The sequence below is a fragment of the Rhinolophus ferrumequinum genome, chromosome 6 (assembly GCF_004115265.2).
Source record: "Rhinolophus ferrumequinum isolate MPI-CBG mRhiFer1 chromosome 6, mRhiFer1_v1.p, whole genome shotgun sequence".
Taxonomy (NCBI): Eukaryota; Metazoa; Chordata; class Mammalia; order Chiroptera; family Rhinolophidae; genus Rhinolophus; species Rhinolophus ferrumequinum.
This window is the reverse complement of record NC_046289.1, coordinates 89,677,826-89,700,362: the sequence shown is the minus strand read 5'-3', so window position 1 is coordinate 89,700,362 and position 22,537 is coordinate 89,677,826. Positions and strand designations below refer to the sequence as shown.

Here is a 22,537-nt window from a genome sequence, read left to right as displayed (position 1 = left end):
TAAATTAAGTCAGAAGGTATCATTAGTGGATGCTTTAGGGGAGGATTTTTTTTAATAACTTAAATTTTTCTACTTTCTGTAGAGTTTGAACATTTTTATCATGTACGTGCATTGTTTATAGAAGTAAATTTAAAATGTAATTTTTTTTTTGCATTTGCTAATTTCAAATGCCTAATTATGCATAAGAAAAACTGTTTTTTTAATGTATATTAGCTCCCCGTCTCCAACTAGGACATGAGTGACAATAGGTAGTAGCTGATTAAAGTTTTCTTATGGACTTTTCCTGAGTGGGTGAGCACTATGTTTAGATATCCAGCAACCAGTAACAAATCTGATGAGGTATTGGAATAGAAATGCATCAAAATGCAGTTTTCACATTTAGACTTTTAAGTCAGGAAAATTTCATGTTGTGTATGATACTAGATTAATATCTTGAATATGTTATCTTTAATATGGAAGTTGAGTTATTCTTCATTTTTTAAAAAATGTGGGTTTTTTTTTTTTTGGTTTGTTTTTAGATAGCAGAGCTTTGCATAGTGATTTGTAATGTCACCTCTATAATATAATAATTATCCTGATCACCATGCATCAATTTCTGGGTTTTCTGTTCTGATCATAAATATTGCTTTTACCCATGCATAAATACACAATGGTTTGTTTGCTATGCTTTGCCACTAGTGTTGCTTTAGCAATTCTCCCTCCTTATTCTTCTGTATAAAACACTGCCTTTGTTGTTCTTGAAGTTTTACACTTTTATATGAGTTGAATTTTATCCAAATGACATTAAAACTGTGTGTTTTGGTTATTATTATATTATTTAAAAAGGTATATGTGGAGAAGAGCGTAAGGAGGTTGGAAGGAGATTTGACTTTGGGAGGTGAACACACAATGCGATATATAGATGATGTATTATAGAGTTGTAAACTTGAAGCCTATATAACTTTATTAATCAATGTCACCCCAATAAATGTAAGAGAGAAAGAAAGAAAAAAAGAAAGAAAGAAAATAGAAAGAAAGGAAGGAAGAAAGAAAGAAAATAAGAAAGAAAGAGAAAGCCACAAAATTGTTCCATAGTTTGCACAGATGAGGAGAAAGAATAATATGATAAATTTGTCTTCAACTATGCAGACATAATCTATAAGCTTCTGTTAAATAAAAATTGCCTGGAATATACAATTGCTCTTATCATAATTGTTTCAGGTTGGAGACAATTGTCTCAGGTTGGAGGCAAAATATAATTGAATAATTGCCTAGATGCAATTCTCTTCAGGAAGAAATTGCCAACTGAAGTTAAGATGAAAGCAAAAACTTTACGAAAAGTTACATCATGTTAGAGTTTTCAATAACTATAGAAAATGTGCTATATAAAAAGGAAACCAATTTTTGTATATTTCAAAGAAATATAAGTATTATCCCATGGCTCTGAAGTTGATAGCTTCAGAGAGATCAGGTGTCTTCAAAGCAAAACTGTCAGGTATATTAAGGCAATGATTATGTTTTCCTAGTGCTAATCATAGTTCTCAACATATGCATTTGAAATGAAGAAATAATTTCATTAATTAGTATCCTAACAAGAATGTGAAAAAAAACATAAATAAGTCAATGTAACTTCCCAGGTAGCTCCACTAAGTAATCAGTCTTTAACAAATATACACTGAATATAGAAATAAAGAGATCACTCTGATCACTGTTTCAAACATAACAGAGTAATGTGAATACATTTAAGAAGTTTATAACGAAGAATATCATATCCATTAAAAAGACTTATAAAAATAAAGATTATTATTACAATGACATATCTGTGCAAAAAGTAAGGGATTGTGAGAGTAGAGACCAAAGTTAGACACACCACAATATCAATGATAATGAACTTAACATTACAAACTATAAGGAAACATGATTGAGTAAATCAGGGTAATAATAAAACATTACCAAACTGAATTAGCACAACATTTTCAAATAAAATTCACATTATAGTGTGATCAATATAGAATAGATTCCAAAAATGCCAAAATAGATCTGCTCATATAGTAGTTAAGGTGGAAGGAGAGTTATAGGATGATGGATTTCCACATGCTATTTTCAGTAAAATTGAGATGCCTAAGAACAAAAGAAAACTCGTGTTTTTAAAACATGGATAGTAGAACACAAATTTCAATTTTCCTATGGAAATTGTATATAAAGTAAAGCCACAGAAAAAGTAACCATGCAGTTGCTGGTGAAAGGTAGCAGAAAAACAGAAGTTTTCTAATATGGTTAGAGTTAACATAATTTCAATTACACCTGAGGTGGTGTCAAGTAATGAATTATGGTTCAGGGAATATTTTCAGAAAAACAAATCTTCAAAAAAGAAGTAACTTGAAAGATGTGATGAACTATAAAAAGTTCACAAAAAGAGAAAAACAACATGAATCTTACCAACAGAGAATATTCCAAGAAAAGAAGATTTTGTTCCCTCTTAAAGCAAATATTCTCACAAGGATTTATACTTTGACTGTCAGAACTCAAACAGTGAAGTCAGCAATTATTTATCTACCTATGAGCAGAGGTCATTGCAAAGAAATAGAAGCAAAATTATCTTTACATTTCTGAGGGGCATATTTAACATATTTGGCTTATATCTGTAAGAAAAGAAAGATATTGGAAATCTAAATGTGCAGGTTATATATATATATATATATATATATATATATATATATATATATATATATATATAATATACATTAAATATACATTAAAATAAAACAATTCAACAGAGAATAAAAAAGATTAATAATCTAAAAGCAAGCACAAGGAGTATTTGCTTTCATATTAAAGATATGTGTTACACTAAAAAACTAAGAAAAATAATGCTTAATTTATTTCAGAATAAGGGTATGTTTATCATAGGCATTTAATCTCATAATATACTTTACATGGCTAGAATGTTCAGGTCATATGATAGTATCAGGTAAAGCCGATGGCACAAATTTTTGTTTAATTTTAAAGCTCATTCTTTAAAGTTTGCATTTTCTTTTAAGTTATATAAGCTCTACTGACTCTAAGTGGCTCAAAGCAACATTGGAAATTATTGAAATTAATTGAATCAAAGAAATTATTTTTAGCAAGTAACTGAATTTTTAGTTTCCACATCTTTACATTTTCAATATCTTCACAAGAGGTATATGTTAAAGTATAAATGATTTTTTAAATTTTACTTAACACTAGAAGGTATGTTTCCACCTTTGCTTAAATATAAATAAAAGATGTATCCAAGTGTTCACAACTATAGACATGGTTCTACATTGCAAACTACACTATTCCTCTTAACAGCAGTCAACAGAAAACTGTAAAAACTTGACATCTGTTTGACGGTCTCTGAGCCATTTGCCAGAATTTTACACAAGGAAAATCTCACAAGAAAGATCAAAGGAATTATGAAGAAATAAGGAAGGGCTGTAGAATTTGGGAGCAACAATTTCTTGGTTATGTTAAACTCAACCTTGTCATGTTTATTTAAGTATTATACTTTTCCAAGTGGGAGGATAATCTTAGGCAAAGTTAATTTGGCTAGTATGAGAATAGACTGTATCTATTCTGTTATTTGTGCATATTTTTGGTTCTTTATTCTCAATAAAATATGATGTACAAAATTTTAAATAAAACACAATGGCTGAATGCTGCGTAGGAAACATTTAGGCTGACACAGGTGTGATATAAAAATGAATGTTTAAAGAAAATCATCACAGTAAAAGACACACTGACATTAATACCCCTCAAAATACTCATCCTCACTTTCAACACACTTATCCCATCATTCTTGCCACTTTCTGAAGCAGTTCTGGAAGTCCTCTTTTGAGAGTATCTTTAGTTGTGTTGTCATGGCTGCCTCCATGTCCTGAATTGATTCAAAACGTTTACCTTTCATGGTCATTTTGACTTTGGGGAAGAGCCAAAAGTCTCATGATGCCAAATCCAGTAAATGAGGTGGATGGTGACACACCACAATGTTATTATTTGACAGAAATTGCCATACCAGAAGAGATGTGTAACACAGAGTTTTGTCATAATGGAGGTTGATTCACAGCACACTTCTCTCAGCCGGGGCTCACACCTGACTGAGTGCACTGAACAAGTTGAAACTTGTCACACACTGTTACTAAGGTTTGATGAGCCGCTTTCCATATTGAAGATCCCTGCCTTTCCATTGGATGACACTCAGAAGCAGCATTCACTGTATTGTTTGATCACACCTCATGTAAGTAACTCAAAGATGCCTCAAATAAAGGATGGTTTTAAGGAACTTTGAGAGTGTAAAATATTTTTGTTTAAAGTTTATTTGTTTAGTTTTTTAGTAAGAGAAGAACCAAAGTTTTTTTTATTGTTTAGCATTCTTACAGCAAGTATATATTTTGACTCATTATGGGTCCTGAATCAAAAATAATGTTATGTTGGTCAAGATGACCTAGACAGAAGTATAGTTTTAATTCATTAAACAGATCTCTCCAACTGCTATACAATAGTTGTGCTAAACATACTTAGATGATCTCTTTTCCTCTAATTCTTAACAGTAAATGAAGCAAGGTGAGAAACTTCCTTTGACCCATCTTCTCAAGGATGAACAATGAACATTAGAAAAATGTGTACAACTTAGAAAGACAGAGATAATGGAGTTTGAGCAATACGGACAGTGACTGCAAGTGTATATGCCAAATCTCAGAATAAGATTTGCTGCACTGGCATGAAATCTGCTCTGTTAACCTGATATTCTGGGTCCTACTTACCTTATTCCTACAGCTCTCCTGGGATTGGAGAGATGAAGCCATATGCACACATGGTCCAGAGGAAGACTTAAACCTAAGTACCATAAGCCTTTCATTTCCAAGGTGTACACAGTGAAAATCTTCTATCCACATAGCAGAATGGTGTAAATGTTGCCGTGGAAGGGGATCAGGACCTTTACTTCTTTTCCAAGTGCCTTGTGTTAAATGGTGTTAACCTATTTATCTCACTGGAGGATTGCAAAGCTCTGCCTATAAGTTAATGAAGTTAACAAAAATAAATCATTCCAAATAGCTAAGGATTTCCATGCCTCAGTTTTATTTGTTAACTGGGAATGAATCCATGACATTACAGTTCATTTCAGGTTGTGCTTGAGAGTGCATCTCTGAGATTTAATGGCACTCTCTAAATATTCTCTAAGCTTTGCTGTAGTCTCCTCTTATAAAGGTAACACCTTAAATACCCCCTTGAGGGATTTAATAGAAACTGTCTCACAGCTCTTAATGACAATTCCATAACAACTCAATCTTTAATAAACATCGGTTGAGTTTTCACCATAAGAAAAATGCATTTTGGTTTTTGGGAATTCAGAGATAACTATGGTATTTTGGTTCCATTATATAAATGCAGTTTCAATTTCCACAAGGTTACATATCTACTGATAGTACTGAGATTTGAATATAGGTATTTCTGATTTCAGAAAGCCATGTGCTTATATACTTTCACTTCCCAGCATAATCCCCAATTAAAGAAGCTTAACATCATGTGGGATGTGGGAGCAATTGTATAATAATGAAGAAATATACGTAAAACCAAATAAATAAAATGAAAAAATCACAATGAGATAAATGATGCACAAAATATAAGTTCTCTGGCTTACTGGGAAGATTTAAGGTCATACTCTAATAGAAATTTCTCAAAAGCTCTTTACATAGTTTAAAATTGGGTTTTATTTTTCAGTCAAACAATTAGTTCCTTCTTATAGGAGATCATGTTCCTGAATTACAATTGATGAAATCAGACAGGATCAGGGGAAAATCCTGCTGGTTAACTATATCAGAGCTTCATAATTGCTGTGAAAAATGGGTAGGAAGGCAGGCATCCACCAGGGTGCTACTGTGACAAATAAAATAAAATTATGCCTGTTAAAGTGCAATGGAATTTGAACACATTGTGCCAATTTAGAGATTTTCACACTCTTTAACACATCTTATAGCTCTATACAAAGTCTGCTAATACATTAGGATTTGCATCATCATATTTTAAGGAATTATAAAGCTACAATTTGGAAGAGTTTGATTTTGAGACCATAATAGACAAAGAGAAAAAATATGGACTGAACACTTCAGAAAAAGACTGACAAATGGAAGGATAATTAATTCTTGACAACTGTGGCATTGCAGAACACTGAGGGATTTCATTCTTTTCAGTAATGGGTGCCGGGTCCAGCAGATTTCCAAATGGACACATTGTCCTATCTCACCCCTTAAAAAATCAACTCTAGGGGGACTGCCAATCCAAATGAGAAAATAAAATATAGAAAATTCTCTTGACTATGAGTTTGGAAGAATTTTTTAATCAGCACTAAATAAAAATGCCTGAGAATGTCTTAATCAGTAAGAAAAAAGCTGTGAATTTGTGAATTTGGGCTACATGAAAATTAAAGTGTTTTGTTAAAACAAACAAATAAAAATCTTTAGCAGTGTGAAAAAGCAATTCAGAATGGTGATAATAGTAACAAAACAATAACTGGCAAAGTTTTTGTATCCAGAATATAATGATAACAAGAACTCTGCTAAGCTTCAGCAACATGAAGCTCCCTAAGGAATTTCAGGCCTGCTGGCTCTTACGCAACTCGTATCAGACTTGTTTGAAACCAGATTTCCAAACATCTGTGATATGAAAATGGAACATGTCCAATCAATCACAAAGAATTGACAGTCCACCTTGTGAACAGAGACTTGCATTTAGAATCTTGCCTCATTTGGGATATGTGTTCTTTTTGCTCTAGCCCTTTCAATGTTTTTGCTTGGACAAGTCCCCGAACCTGCACATGAATAGTACAGTAAGCCCTTGACAGACAGTGATAACTTCAACTTAATTTTAGAATCTTATTGGAGCATCATTTTTCTTACATATTAACAATAAAAGGAACTCTTAAAATAAATCAGAAAAAAGTCAACTCAAAATGGCCAAAAAAGCATTTGCAATTGACCAGTAAAAAATGAAAATATTAAAACAAGATAGGGAGGCAAATTTTCACCTCTACCCTCTTAGGATTTTTTATTTTTTTTTTTGGCCTGGGTTTAATTATTAAATTGACATAAAACAGATCAACAGGAGATAATGCATAAAATTTACTTAATGCAAGTTTTATGTGACACAGGAACCCCATAATGAATGAAGACCCAAAGTAGTGGCAAAATCCAAATGCCCTTATACCAGATTTAATAAAGAGGGGAAATAGTGAAAAAAGTCGCTAAACTCTGTGAGAAGTATAAAGGAAAATATGAAGTATTTTAACAAGGACTGTTTGTACAGAATTTTCTCCATTTCCAGCTGGTGATAAGAATGTCACCTTTCTTCTGGTATAGGGAGGACATCTTCCACATGGGAATTTCATCTCTTGCTTTGAAGACAAAGAAGGAAGGTCAGAGTGTTCTTCATGCATCTGCTGTTTTTCAAGTGCCTTTAACTCAAAATAGTCAATATGCAAGCATATTTTGGGATAGCATGTTCTGAACTCCTTCAACAGCAAAGGGAGGTAACTACACATCTGCTGGAATATACCTAACGAAAAAGAATTGAACTTAATGAGGTTTGGCAAGGATGTGGAACAATGGTAGTCCTTGTGTATTGCTGTAGGGCAGGTAACATGAAACTGGTACTTTGCAAGACCGATGACATTTATTAGGGTTAAATATATGCCTTCTCTATTACCAAGCAAACCCCTTCTAGAGATGTAACCAACAGAAGTAAGTATATACTTGCACCAAAGAGAAGAGCAGTGTATTCATAGCAATATAATCTGCAGTAGCTGATATTGAAAGAAATTTGACAGGAAAATAGACAAATAGATTGGGACATATTCTTAAAAAACTAACATTGTATAGAAATGTAAATAAATGATGTATGTGGATAAAGAATAGCATCACTAATATATTAACAACAACAACAAATCCAGACCAAAAAATACTGGATTCATTTATATAAAGTTAAAAACAAAATAAAAACCATACAAATATTTGGGGATAGAGGTGAGAATAATGGTAATCGTTGGTGAGCTATAATGCCTAGGAAGGTTGAGGGAGACTTCTGTGGTGATGGTAATGTTATATTTCTTATTTTCAGTAGAGATTTCTAAAAATTCATCAACATATAAGTTTGTGACATGTACATCTTTCTGTCTGCATGCAATATTCAATTTAAAAATTCTTAAGAGAAAAAAAGAAGGAAAATTGTAGGAAGAAGGTGGCATAGATTTTTACCTGCCCTTTCCTTCATACCTCCTTGTCTAGAATAATACACCAATAAAGAAGACACTGGTTCTGCCTGGAGGATGTCTTTAAAATGTAAATTCTGAAATCTAGATGAAATGCACTTCTAATCAGCTGTGTTGAAGACTGATGATTATTCAACTCCCAGATGAAGCCTGATTGACAGGAGTGTGTAGACTTACTTAATAACAGAAATAATAGCTAACATTTGTTGAGTGCCAGGCATAGTTCTAACAGATTTACATATATTTTCTCATTTAAAATGAGCAACGATGCACCCATTGCTAATTGGCAGTGAGCCTTTGTAGAGCACCCACATTTTTCAAGTTTGAAAATGTCAACGTGTTTGCAATCGCAGGGTGAATGTTACCTGGTCTTTACAAAATGTAGGAAATCGCTGCTTGTAGCTGGAGCGATCAGGGAGTGGAAGCTCCTCTCCGTTCACACACCTCACTGCCTCGCTCCAGATATTTCATCAATTGAGTAGATTGTAATTGTTTGCCAAGTGTTTGGCTCCTGACTTACAAAATACAGAAATGAAGGACTCTCAACCGGTTTCTATTTTCCTGTTACCCAAAATAAAAAAACCTTTCCAAACGATAAATAGACTATCTTAAAACCATAATCTGTATATTTGAAGCTGACAGAGTGATCAACACTGAAGTTGTACAAGACCAAGTGGAATGTTTCATACAGTAAGTTTATAAGAAAATTGATGGTAAATGTGAGTGTCAGTGTAAGAGACTTGGAAGGCACATTAAGGTGGCCTATGTTAAAGAAATAAAAGCCTTGCACTTGTTAAAATGGTAAAGAACTATTGAGGACTATTGAGACAGGTGTCAAGACTCACCTTAAAGGAGAGAAATCAGATTCAACTCTGACTACAGCAAGGACAAGTGGAGATTTATAGCCAAAACAGAATGGGGGCGGGGGGGTTAGGGGATGGGAAATTACCAAGTGACATCAAGGGTAGGGGGCGTCTTGTCAACTATGCTTAAATGGATTCTTGCTGAAGACAGGCCAGAATAATCAGTTATCAAGGATGGGGAGATTCTCACTGAACTGACTTAACAGGATTCTTGCTACAACAGGCAATGCAAACCTAGCAAGGAAGGGATCTAAACTAAGGTCTAGACCAAGCTCAGACGATTCAGAGGTCAAAGAGTCTCTGTCACCTACAATATGAAAAAATGGACCATTTCAAAATGCTAGAAAAAAATATCTTGGAAAAGACACCAAACTTAGTAAATGAAAACAAATAAAATTAATATCACAAAGAGGAATAGAGAAACTTGTTTTTTCAAAGTGAATATTTTAATTTGATTAAAATGATATTTCACTTTGTAAGAATTATTTTAAAGTTTTACATTGGATATGTTTTGCTGTTACTATTATTTTAACAGTTAATTTATGCATATAAATAATAAATAAAAACTAATCACTTTTCACCCTAGATTTTCATGATAATTTCCAGAAGCAAACTTGTTGACTAGTCTTAGTTATCTTTCCAGAAATATTTTTCCAGTTTTTGAGATATAATGACATATAACATTGTGTAAGTTTAAGAAATATATGTTGATTTGATACACTTACATACTGCCATAAACCTCCACCATGTCACATAATTACCGTTTCTCTTTGTGGTGAGAACATTTAATCAATCTTAGCAACTTTCAAGTATATAATACAGCATAATTAACTATAATAACCACTCTGTACAGTAGTACCCCAGAATTTACTCATCTTCTAACTGGAAGTTTGTACTCTTTGAAATATATCCCCATATCCCCCATCCCCAAGCCCCTGGTGACTATAATTCTATTCTCTATTTCTACAAGATTGAGTGTTTTAGATTTCACATATAAGTGATACAATACAGTATTTGTGATTCTCTGTCTGACTTATTTCACCTAACATAATGCCTTCAAAATCCATCCATGTTGTCACAAATGGCAGGATTTCCATCTTTCTCATGGCTGAATAATATTCTTGTGTGTGTGTGTGTGTGTGTGTATGTGTGTATGTATCACATCTTCTTTATCCAGTCATCCGTTGACAGACACTTAGATTGTTTCCTTATCTTGGCTATTGTAAATAAGGCTGTTATAAACATGGGAGTGCAGGCATTTTTAATTTTTTTGAGGAACCTCCACACTGGTGGGAATTTATATTCCCACCAACAGTGCACAAAGGTTCCCTTTTTTCCACATCCTCGCCAACATTTGTTATCTCTTGTCTTTGATGATAGCCATTCTAAAAGTTGTGTGGTAATATTTCATTGTGGATTTTATTTTCATCTCCCTAATGGTTAGTGACTTGGGCATACTTTTATGTAGTTATTGACTATTTGTAAATATTTTCTGAAAAAAAATCAATTTGGTTCTGCCCATTTTTTAATTGGATTGCTCAGTTTTTTATTAATGAGTTATATGAGTTCTTTATATATTTTGGATATTAACTGGTGTGATTCTTTACAAAACACAATAACATAGTGGAAAGGCATCTTATGGGATGGGAGAAAATATCTGTAAATCATCTGTTTGATAAGAAGTTAATATCCAAAATAGATAAGAATCTCCTGCAACTCAGTATCAAAAAACATACAAATAAACCAATTAAAAAATGGGCAAATGGGGATCAAATATATGGTGATGGAAGGAGAACTGACTCCGGGTGGTGAACACACAATGGGATTTATAGATGATGTAATGCAGAATTCTACACCTGAAATCTATGTAATTTTACTAACAATTGTCACCCCAATAAATTAAAAAAAAAAGGCAAATGACTTAAATAGACATTGCACCAAAGAAGACATACAAATGACTACCAGGTATACGAAATAGTGCTCAACATCACCAATCATCAGAGAAATGCAAATGAAAATCAAAATCACAAAGAGATAACATGTTATACCTAATAGTATTTCTATTATCAAAAAACAAAAGATAACAAATATTAACAAGAACATGGAGATGCTGGAACACTTACTCATTGTTGGTGGATATTAAATTGGTGTACCCATTGTGAAATACAGTATGGAGGTTCTTCAAAAAAATTCAATAAATAGAACTACCATGTGATCCAGCAATCCCATGTTTGTGTATTTATCCTGAAGAATGAAATCATGAAGAGATATCTGCATGCTCATGTTCATTGCAGTATTATTCACAATAACCAAGATATAGAAACAACCCAAGTGCGCATTGACAAATAAACAGATAAAGAAAATGTAGTATACACATACAATGAAACATTCAGACCCTAAAAAGGACATCTATCATTTTTGACATAGATCAACCTAAAGAACTTTTTATTTAGTGATACAAGCCAGTCACAGTAAGACAAATACTGCGTGATTCCACTTCTATGCGGTATCTAAAATAGTCAAACTTATAGAGGCAGGGAATAGAATGGTGGTTCCGAAGGACAGAGGAAGAGGGGAGATAAGGGAGTGTTGTTCAATGGGTATAAAGTTTCACTTGTGTAAAATGAATAAATTCTAGAAATTTCTTCTGCTGTATAACACAGTACCTGTAGTTATAATATGGTGCTGTGTATGTTAAAATATGTAAAGAGGATAGATTTTGTATTGTGTTCTTACCACAATGAGACAAACAAAAACAAACACACATACACACACATACACACAAAAGAAATAGGGAAAATGTTGGCAGTTATGGATATGATTACTACCTTGATTTTGGTGATAGTATACAGATGTATGCACATGTACAAACTCATCAAAATGTATAGAATAAATATGTATATTTGTTTATATATCAATTATACCTCAATAAAGCTTAATATATATTTTTTGGTGAAAAAATCCCTCAATTTAAAGGATAAAGAAAAAATAATACAAGCTTACAGAGAGAAAGCATAGTTTACTTATGGGGCAAAGACAATTATAGTATGATGTTGGGTCTCCCATGTGCAACAGGAAGCCAGCAGAAGTGCAGCTCTATGGAGAAAAATATCTACCGTTAAGAACCCTCTGCCCAACCACATAACAGTTGTGCTGTCTTCTTTTAGAGCAAAACCAAACAAAAAACCCAAAACAACAACCAAAACAAAACTTGTTTTTTGTTTTACTATTTTGTAAAAGTCACTAGAGGATAACTATGAATGATAACTGAAGGAGAAAAAAAACTTATAGCGATGTATCTGATCAAATGGAAATTTAATCAGAACAAGGAATTCAGAAAAGTATAGAAAAAAAAAAGAAATGGATCTGCTGCCATGTTTATTCAAAGTTGAAATAGGTTATGATGTGCCTTGAAATTTATGTGAAATTTTTGTATAAGAATCATTAAAATAAAAGTGATACAATTAGAACAATGATTTTGATACTCTCGACTAACTCATGAAAAGTCAGGACTCCGTGGGAGATTGTTTTCAGGATAAGCATTCTAAATTTTGCTCTGATGATGATGTACGCACATAACATTTTGTGTAAGAATATGTTTAATTTTGTGTGAATCATAATTTTATATATTAATAGAAAAAATTAAGTATGTGAGGGGATAAATGTTAACTAAATTTATTGTGCTGATCATTTCACAATATACATAAATCAATATGTTGTGCATCTTAAACTGGTATGTTTTATGTCAATTATACCTCAATAAAATTTGAAAAATAAAGGTTATAAAACATAAAAAACATATTTTTTTTATGTTTGATAGGGATAAGACAGTAACCACCAGTGAAATAAAACTTACAGTAGAGTATCAAAATAAATAAGAGAGCATTGTGATGACAAGAACATACTAGGGACATTTTAACTAAGCAGGCTAAAATAAAGAAACAAAGAATAGCAGTAAGAAAACAACTAAGCAAAATAGTTTGGGATAATGGTTTTCTGCTACCGAGTTTTAATTTAAATTTTATTTTTCCTTATTGGCAAACTGCTATAGTAAATTGTTCTCTTGTGCGTTGACCTACACAATTTTGTGATTCTCATAAGGACCTGAAGTTGACAATGTGAGACATCATGGACTATGCATATCAGATTACCTGAGGTTCAACAATTTTTCAGTGGTGTTGATTTTGGGGAAAAAACAGCTTCTAAGCAGTGATATTAAATATGTATTTTTAAACAGTCCTAAATGTTTGTCTGGTTTCTGATAATGCAAGGTCCAGAGTCTGACTGCTAGTGGTGAAACTCTGATTTAGTCACTTAGTAGCGATGTGATACTGGCTATGTGTCAGTCAATGTGTACTTCAGTTTCTTCATCTGTATAATGGGGATGATGTTTGTATGTTTCTCATTGAGTGAATAAGGTAAAATTGACTCTAAGGCACTTGAATAATGCCTGCCACATTGTTAGCGCTGAGGTAACAGTCCCCTACATTTGCCCCAGAGTTCCACATCAAGCCTGGACCCTGGTGTCTCGCTGCTTTTTCCAAAGCTGTGAAAAGCTTCTCTGCTGAAACACAGGTGCACTTCAAAAGTACGGGAGAATTGACAACTCCAGAAGGAACCATTAGCAATGGAGCATACGGGTGGTAGATAAATTCTCCAGGCTACTTGTTCTCTCATAAAACAAGTCTAATGTACATTCTACACAGTTAACCAGATGGTCTGCAGCAAGGATAGCCTATCTTTTCACAGTGATGACCAGCTTAACAAACTATTTTACTTTTATGCTTTCTCTGTCTTACTTGCACCATTCTCTTTTTTTTTTGCTTCTTGGAGTCATCTTCCAAGTAAACTTGCTGCTCCCGAATCCTTGATTTAGATAAGTTTTACATTTCCTTCCATCACTGTATTCTAGGAAAAGGTGTTCACAATTGATTACACTGAGATACAATATTCTATAAAGCTTTCAGTTAGGTAACAAAGCTGACAAACAAAACAACAATACACATAGAATAATTAATTTATTGTACACAATGTAACTCAGAATCTAGACTTTCATTGTTAATTTTAATATGTAATATTAATCAAGCCCAGAGAGGTCATGGGACTGGTCCAAATTACATATATAGTTCAGATGTAAGTGGCTTGTGTCATTAAAATCAGCAACACATATTGACACTGAACTTAAACAAAAGGAACAGAGGGGAGAATCTGTAGACATTATCTCAAAACAACAAATATGCAGACATAATTCCATAAAGAAAACTAAGACTTCATGTCATCAGGGCTATTTTTGTTTTTAAACTTTGAGAGAAAATAACCCCTTGGCCACAAAATCCCATACTTCCTAAAAATCCAACTTTAAAAACTTTTAGATTTGAAAACCATGAAAAAGACATCCTTTCTCAATGCTATGGAATTAATAGTTGCAACTATACGATAACCCAAATTATAATAACTAGAGTTAGTCAGAAGATACTCACATGTTTGCAATCTGCTGGCTAAGATTCCCAGTACTTGAGAAAAATTATCTGCTGATTCAAAATTGATGCAATGTTTCACTGCCCTTAAAATCTATGCTCTGCCTATTCATTCCTTCCTTCTTCCTAATGCTTTTGATAGGTTGCTTCGTGGAAGTAGCACAGTTTGCTACATTGTACAAAGTATTTTATATTCTTGTAATCTGATTAGATAATTTTTTCTCATTAAACTTTGTTTTAATGGGTCTCACAATTCTGTGATAGATTTTTGGTCAAGTTGTTTCCATTAAAAAGTACTGCTTTTAAAAAGTAATAAGTTCAAAACTGCCACACAAAAAAATGGTCCACAAAACATTCTCCTTTCCTTCTGAAGATTTTATGGTGCATTGTAATCATTAACCGGTCTTTTATTATTAAACTTAAATGGCCAATTGAGACAAACAGTTCTGAGATCATTCTTCCACCACTGGTTAAGACCAGGGTGGCAGGTATTGGGGATAATATTCATTTAGCCTTCTGAGCTTTCTGGGCAGACTTGGTGACTTTGCAAGCTCCAGCTGCTTTGATGACACCCACAGCAACTGTCTGTCTCATGTCACGAACAGCAAAACGGCCCAGAGGAGGGTTGGCAGAAAAGCTCTCAACACACATTGGCTTGCCGGAACCATGTCAATGATGACAGCATCACCAGATTTCAAAAACTTGGGGCCATCTTCCAGCTTTTTCCCTGAACGATGATTAAATCAGCTCAGCAAATTTGCAAGCAATTTGAGCTGTGTGACAATCGAGCACAGGTGCGTATCCTGCACTGTTTTGGCCTGGATGGTTCAGGAGAACTACCTGAGCAGTGAAGCCAGCTGCCTCCATTGGTAGGTCATGTTTGCTGTCACCAGACACATTGCCACGGCAAACATCTCTGACACACACATTCTTGACATTGAAGCCCACGATGTCCCCAGGAAGAGCTTCACTCAAAGCGTCACGGTGCATTGCCACAGGCTTTACTTCAGTTGTAACATTGATTGGAGCAAAGGTGACCACCATGCCGGGTTTGAGAACACCAGTCTCCACTCTGCTTACAGGGACATTACCAGTGCCACCAATTTTGTAGACATCTGGAGAGACAGACACAAACTCTTGTCAGTTGGACGAGTTGGTGGCAGAAGAAATCCAGAGCTTCAAGCAGCGTGGTTCCACTAGCACTGCCATCTTTATGGGTGACTTTCCATCCCTTGAACCAAGGCATGTTAGCACTTGGCTCCAGCATGTTAGCATCCCAACCAGAAACTGGCACAAATGTTAATGTGTCAGGGTTGTAGCCAATGTAGTTAACGTAGGTGCTGACTTCCTTAATGATATCCTTGTGTGTCTGGCTGTAGGGTGGCTCAGTGGAATCCATTTTGTTAACACCCACAGCTAGTTGTTGCACACCCAGTGTGAAAGCCAGAAGGGCATGCTCACGGGTCTGCCAGTTCTCGGAGAGACCAGCTTCACATTCACCCACCGCAGCAGCAACAATCAGGACAGCACAGCCAGCCTGGGATGTGCCTCTAATCATGTTTTTGAAAAAGTCTCTGTGTCTTGGGGCACCAGTGATGGTCACATAATCCTTGATGGTCTCGGATTTCCACAGGGAGATGTCAGTGGTGACGCCATGCTCACATTCAGCTTTCAGTTTATCCAAGCCCCAAGCATGCTGGAAGGAACCCTTTTCCATCTCAGCAGCCTCCTTCTCAGATTTTTTGATGGTTCTTTTGTTGATCTCCTCCCATTACTAAATCAGATGACCGAACACATGGCTGGAATTTACGTGTCCAATGACGACGATATTGATGCGCATCTTTTCCTTTCCCATTTTGGGTTAGATTTAGTGGTGGTTTTCACTACACATGTGTTCTGGCAGCAAACCCGTTGCAAAGAAAGACTGGTTAGATATATTTTTAATTATTTTGAGGAAGCAGGTGCTTAAAGAAGGAGATACACCTTAAGTTACAAGGTCAGAATTATATCCCAAGTCTTTCTGATTTCAGGGAACATGTTATTCTAAACATGAAACTCTGCTATTTTACTGGAAATAGCCATTCCAAAGTAGAACCAATTTCGTTAGATGTGGTGTTATTTTAACCATTCACTTTTCTTTCAGCTAAATGGAGATAAAAATCAACATTCATTCATTTATTCATTTATTTATTTACTTAAACTTGACTTTTTTCAACAGCAATTTTTGTTTCACAACAATATTGAGTGGACAGCACTGAGAGTTTTCATACAACTATGACCCACACATGTATTGACTCTCTCACTATAAACATTTCCCATCAGAGTGATACACCACCCAAAGTCCACAGGTCACATTACTGTTTCCTTTTGTATTGTACATTCTATGCATTTGGAAAAATTTATTATGACATGTATTTAATGTTATAATAATATACAGCATAGTTTCACAGCCCTTAAAATCTGTGCTTTACCTATTCATCCCTCTCTTCTTCCTAACCCCTGGAAACCACTGATATTGTCTTTATAGCCCTTTCCAGAATGTCGTATATTATAATTGGAATCATATAGCATGGAACACTTTCAGGTTGGTTTTTCTTTCACTTAGTGATAAGCATTTAAGATTCCTCCATGTACGTTCTTGGCTTGATAATTCATTTCTTTTTAGTGCTGAATAATATTCCATTGTCTGGATGTACTGCAGTTTATTTATCCATTGACCTTCTAAAGGATATCTTGGTTGCTTCCAAGTTTCAGTGATTATAAATAAGGCTGCTATTAACATCCGTGTGCAGGCTAGTGTGTGAAATTAAGTTTTAAACTCCTTTGGAAAAGACCAAGGAATGAAACTGATGGATTGTATGATGAGTATAGTTTTGTTAGAAGCTGCCAAACTGTTTTTCAAACGGGCTGTACCATTTTACATTCTCTCCCTAATGACTGAGTGTTTTTGTCTCTCCACATTCTCATAAGCATTTGGTGTTGTCAGTGTTCCAAATTTTGGCCATTCTAATAAATGTGTATCGGCATCTCATTGTTTTAATTAACAATTCCCTAATGACACATAATGGTGAGCATTTTCTCATATACTTATTTAGCCAACCGTAAGTCGTCTTTTGGGAGGTATCTGTAAAGATATTTTGCACACATTTTAATCAGGTTGTTTGTTTTCTTACTGTTGAGTTTTAAGAATTCTTTGTATGTTTGGGTAACTGTCTTTAATCAGATATGTCTTTTGCAAATACTTCTGCCAGTCTGTGGCTTGTTTTTTCATTAACTTTATAGTAAGTTTCACAGATCGGAAATTTTTAAGATAAATTCCAGATTTTAAATTCATTCTTTCATACACTGTGCCTTTTGATGTTGTATCTAAAACATTGCCAAACCCAAAGTCATCTAGATTTTCTATGTTATCTAAGAGTTTTATAGTTTTGCATTTTACATGTAAGTCAATGATATACTTTCAGTTAATTTTTCTGAAGGATATAAAGTCTATGTCTAGATTAAATTTTTTTTTACACATGAATGTCCAGTTGTTCCAGAACAATTTGTTAAAAAGATTATATTTTCTTCATTGTATTCCCTTTGTTCCTTTGTTAAAGATGAGTTGACTATATTTGTGTGGGTCTATTCCTGAGCTATTATGTTTCATCACTCTATGTGTCTATCCTTTTGACAAACCACACAGTGTCTTAACTATTGGAGCTTTATAGGTCTTTAAGTTGATAATGTCACTCCAACTTTATTCTTCTAACACTGTGTTGTCTGTTTTGGGACTATTGCTTCTCTGTATAAATTTTTGATGCAAGATTACACACACTCACACATACACACACACAGCTTCTTGCAGGATTTTTTCTCTATCTTTGATATTCTACAGTTTGAAAATAGTATGTGCAGGCGTAGTTTTTTTGCATTTATAATGTTAGTATTCTTGAGCTTCTTGATCATTTTTTATCAGCAAAGTTTTCTTATGTAATTTATAATAATGTTACCTTGAACTTTGCATTTTTAAATTATAATCTATGATTTTTGTATCTATATTTAATTCATGATTGCTTTATATGAACTTTGTTTATAGTGATGATTTTTATATTTCTGTCTTATGATTTTAAAATAAAATCATTTGAGACACTGAATATAATTTAGACCAAAAACACAGGGAAATCTCGATGTCACATAGTTCTAATTTGTTTTTATCTTTCTTTTTTGAGATTGCATTTCTCTGAAATATCTTGGTAATTGTTCATGTCATGTTCAATTTCCTTTTTGAGCTTAAAGATAAACAGTGATTTACTAGGGGTATGTGTTTCAGGCCTAAGAAAACGAATATACTGAAACATGATGACACAAAAGATGAATTCTCCTCTGCCAGCACTTCTGTCCAGTCTCTAATCTTGCTTTATAATTAATTAGCTGTCAGATCTGCTAAACTTCCATGAAGAGACTACACAGATGTCACAGCAAATTGTTCCTGAAATTAAGATCTGAACTGGGAATGTTTTTCATCCTGACCTTACAATTCTCTTTATTGATTTTCCTATCATTTTCACCTATTTAGATCAGAAAGAAATGGAAATTGTGCTTTATTTGTTTCCAAGAAGGAATTGTCATGCAATAATTGAAAAAATGATTTAATGTTTATCTCTAAAATTATGTGTGTATTATTTATATGTGTATGTGTTTGTACATATCTGTACATACACATACATATAATATACATACACACCTTTAAGTAACTCATCACTGAAATGTTGAAGTTACAACACATGTAAGATGTGTTGTAAGATGATAATGCATGTAAGATGATAAATTATACAGTTTAGATGTTTAATATTTAAAATGAATTTGTAAAATGAAGGCACTGACATTTTAATTGGAATAAATGATTGAAACAATATTTTTGAGCTTTCTCTCACTCTAAATTACCTTAACATATTTTACATTTTTATGTGTGTGTTTGTTAAAAATGTATTGATTTTATTTATAAAGAAGTCAATTTAGAGCCAGCTCAGTGGCTCAGGTGGTTGGAGTGCGGAGCTTCTAACGGCAAGGTCGCAGGTTCCATTTCCACATGGGCCAGTGAGCTGCGCCCTCTACAGCTAAGATTGTGAACAACAGCTGTCCCGTGAGCAGCGGGAGGTCATCTTGAGCTGCTGTGAGCTGGCTACCTGGGCCAGGGAGCTGCGTCCTACACAACTAGACTAAGAAACAAGGGCTTGAACAGGAGTGGGGAAGGCAGAAGAAGGGGAAAAAAACGTCAATTTAAATATTAACATTTCTTATGAAAGTTCCAATGCACACTTTGGAGTCATTTGAAAAATAAAATGGCCTCATTACATTGCAATATAATTAGATAAATAAGAATTTATTAACTTTATGATCATTTAATATTAAATGGAGAATATGTAATATATTTGATCATATATTCACGTCTATAAATATGTGCCATATTTTTGGCATCATGTAATTACAAATTCTAAGTTTCCTAATGAACACTATATAATCAGAATGTTCTGATGGCATTAAAAGTTCCATGTATATATTTCAATTGAATATAATTCCATTGTATTAAGTACACAGGTATGATATTATTAAGATAAAAATGGCCTAATAACTGAGTATTTAATATTTATAGGGATAATCCAATGTAAAGCACAGTGTTAACTAATGAGGTTTTACATAAATATCTGTACACTGAAAAATATTTCTTTTAAATGGTTTCCCAAAATACAGTTCCTAGGCATACATCTTGGTTAATGTAGAATTCTTCATTACCAGAAGTGCATAAAATTACCTGAAGAAGTGGATAAAGCTGAGTTCTTTCTCCTTCACAACCCTCTGAGTTGGGCCTTCCGGTTTTGGAACCGCACCGACTCTCATCTGGGGACAGGACGTCCAGGTCCACGAATATTGCGAGCATGTCTCGGCTCCAGCGGTTCCAGGTAGCAAATGTGGATAGTAGAGCCAGTCCTGCTTGACCAGAAGCAGGTGTAGGCCCGCCAGGCACGCGCTCAGGCTGGCTCAGCGGCTGTCAGTCCTCCACGAGGCAGCCCGCAGGGCAGCCCCATCACCACACGCTGTCACAGCAGGCCAAGCAGGCTGTCCTCCGCTGCCATTCCTCCTGAGAGCATCTTGGCACGTGGAGACCCAGGCTCAGTCACTGGCCTCGGTGTGTGACCTGCTCTGCTGCTGTGACCCTCACTGAACTCCAGAGCGTCCTGGAGGACCAGCGGCCTGAACTCAACTTGCCAGGCGGGACTCCTGGAGTCTCTCTTGCAGTATTGAGCCCAGAGACTCAGAACGGAACCTGGCTTGATTCCACATTTTTTATCGACTGTCTCGTGCCATCATTCAGTGCTCTACTTCCATACTTGTGTTTCCTTCACCTACATAATAGACTACTCACTCAAAACCAGGTGAGAGCATACTTCTAGTATACTAGGTATCTTAAGACAACGGTAGTCTTTCTTGACTGTATCAATGATTAGGCAATCTGATGGACATCATTTAGTATATTTACTATCCTGCTATTCAAATACTAATCTAGTGATTAAATTGATAACACTTTATTAAAAGTTTAATATTGGTTGGAATTTCAGTTTTCAATCTTGACTTTAATTTCAGTTCTAATTTATCATAGTAATGATATCTATAAATGAGATATCTTTATTAGGTGCTTACAGAGTAAAAACGAGATGTAAAGTTTTGTTCTTGTTAATAATTTAATAATAAATTTAATAAGTTCTCCAGTATATACAGATAGACAGATATATATATATATATACACATATATATATATATCACATAGCATTATATATATATATGTAATAAACCAGTAACACTAAATTTCAAACTGTTACTCTATTCATTAGCATTGTGATTGTTCTGCAATAATTAAATTTATGCTTTACATTTAGATAATTTTTAATACACTTTTAATGATCACACAATCTTCTAAGTAAAGCAGTTGCTTTTTTGTACCTGTTACTTTTACCCAAGTATTTTGTTAGCTATTTATGTGCACATTAACTAATGTCACTTCAATAGTTGTTTACACTGAACCAAAAGTGAAAAGTCTATTAAATCGATACGATTATAGAGACACCCTTTTTTCATTCTAAAGGGAATATTAAACATGGTTGTCTTTTGTTTTATCATTTAATGGATTTTTATTAATGTGTATCTTTATAAGATTTTAAAAATAAGGTATGAAATCACATCACTGAAATTCCTCTTTGGCATCATTGTTTTTGCAAATAGTGTGAAACTACTGTAAATTATCAGATTTCATAAAATGGCTATATAAATCCAATATACTGTGCAGACATGGTATACAGAGTCAACTAATATAATACAAAATAAAAAAACAAGGTTTGTTCGAATTAATAACTTAAACAACAAATTCTCTAGAAAATTTAATGAAAAAAATTATATTTATGATGGACAATATAAAGTACACTGACTCTAAAATGACTTACAGTGCATAAACCTATTTTCACTTTTATTAAACGGTAGAAATGAATAAATGTAATCATGTATACATTGTGTTCGGGAATTTTGTGTTCTATACTTAGGTTACAGTTAGTAAACAAATCTTTTTTTCTTTCCCTCAAAAATATTTGATTCACAGGAAAGCGTTCTATAAGCAAAGATTTGATAAAGAACATAGATAAAAAATTCTTTCTGGAACAGAGATAAAAATGAAAACCACTGCTGTGTTCATCAACACACCACTGAAACCAAATATTCACTTTGATTTCAGTGATTATGCACCATCGAAATACCAAACTCTCCAATGGAATTACCGTTAAAGTCATGTGTGGGGAAAAAGAAACAGTAAGAGTGACTATCATTGTTTGATTATATATCCCAGTTCATGAAACATTTAGCTCTGCAATATAATATTTTGTCTTTCCTATACATACTGAGAATAA

At 33.9% G+C, this 22,537-nt stretch overlaps 1 pseudogene; it reads right to left on the bottom strand.

Moving 5' to 3' along the window:
• Nucleotides 1-15,107: 15,107 nt before the first annotated feature.
• LOC117023753 (elongation factor 1-alpha 1-like) lies at nt 15,108-16,458 on the bottom strand (annotated as a pseudogene).
• Between the last annotated feature and the right edge of the window lie 6,079 nt (nt 16,459-22,537).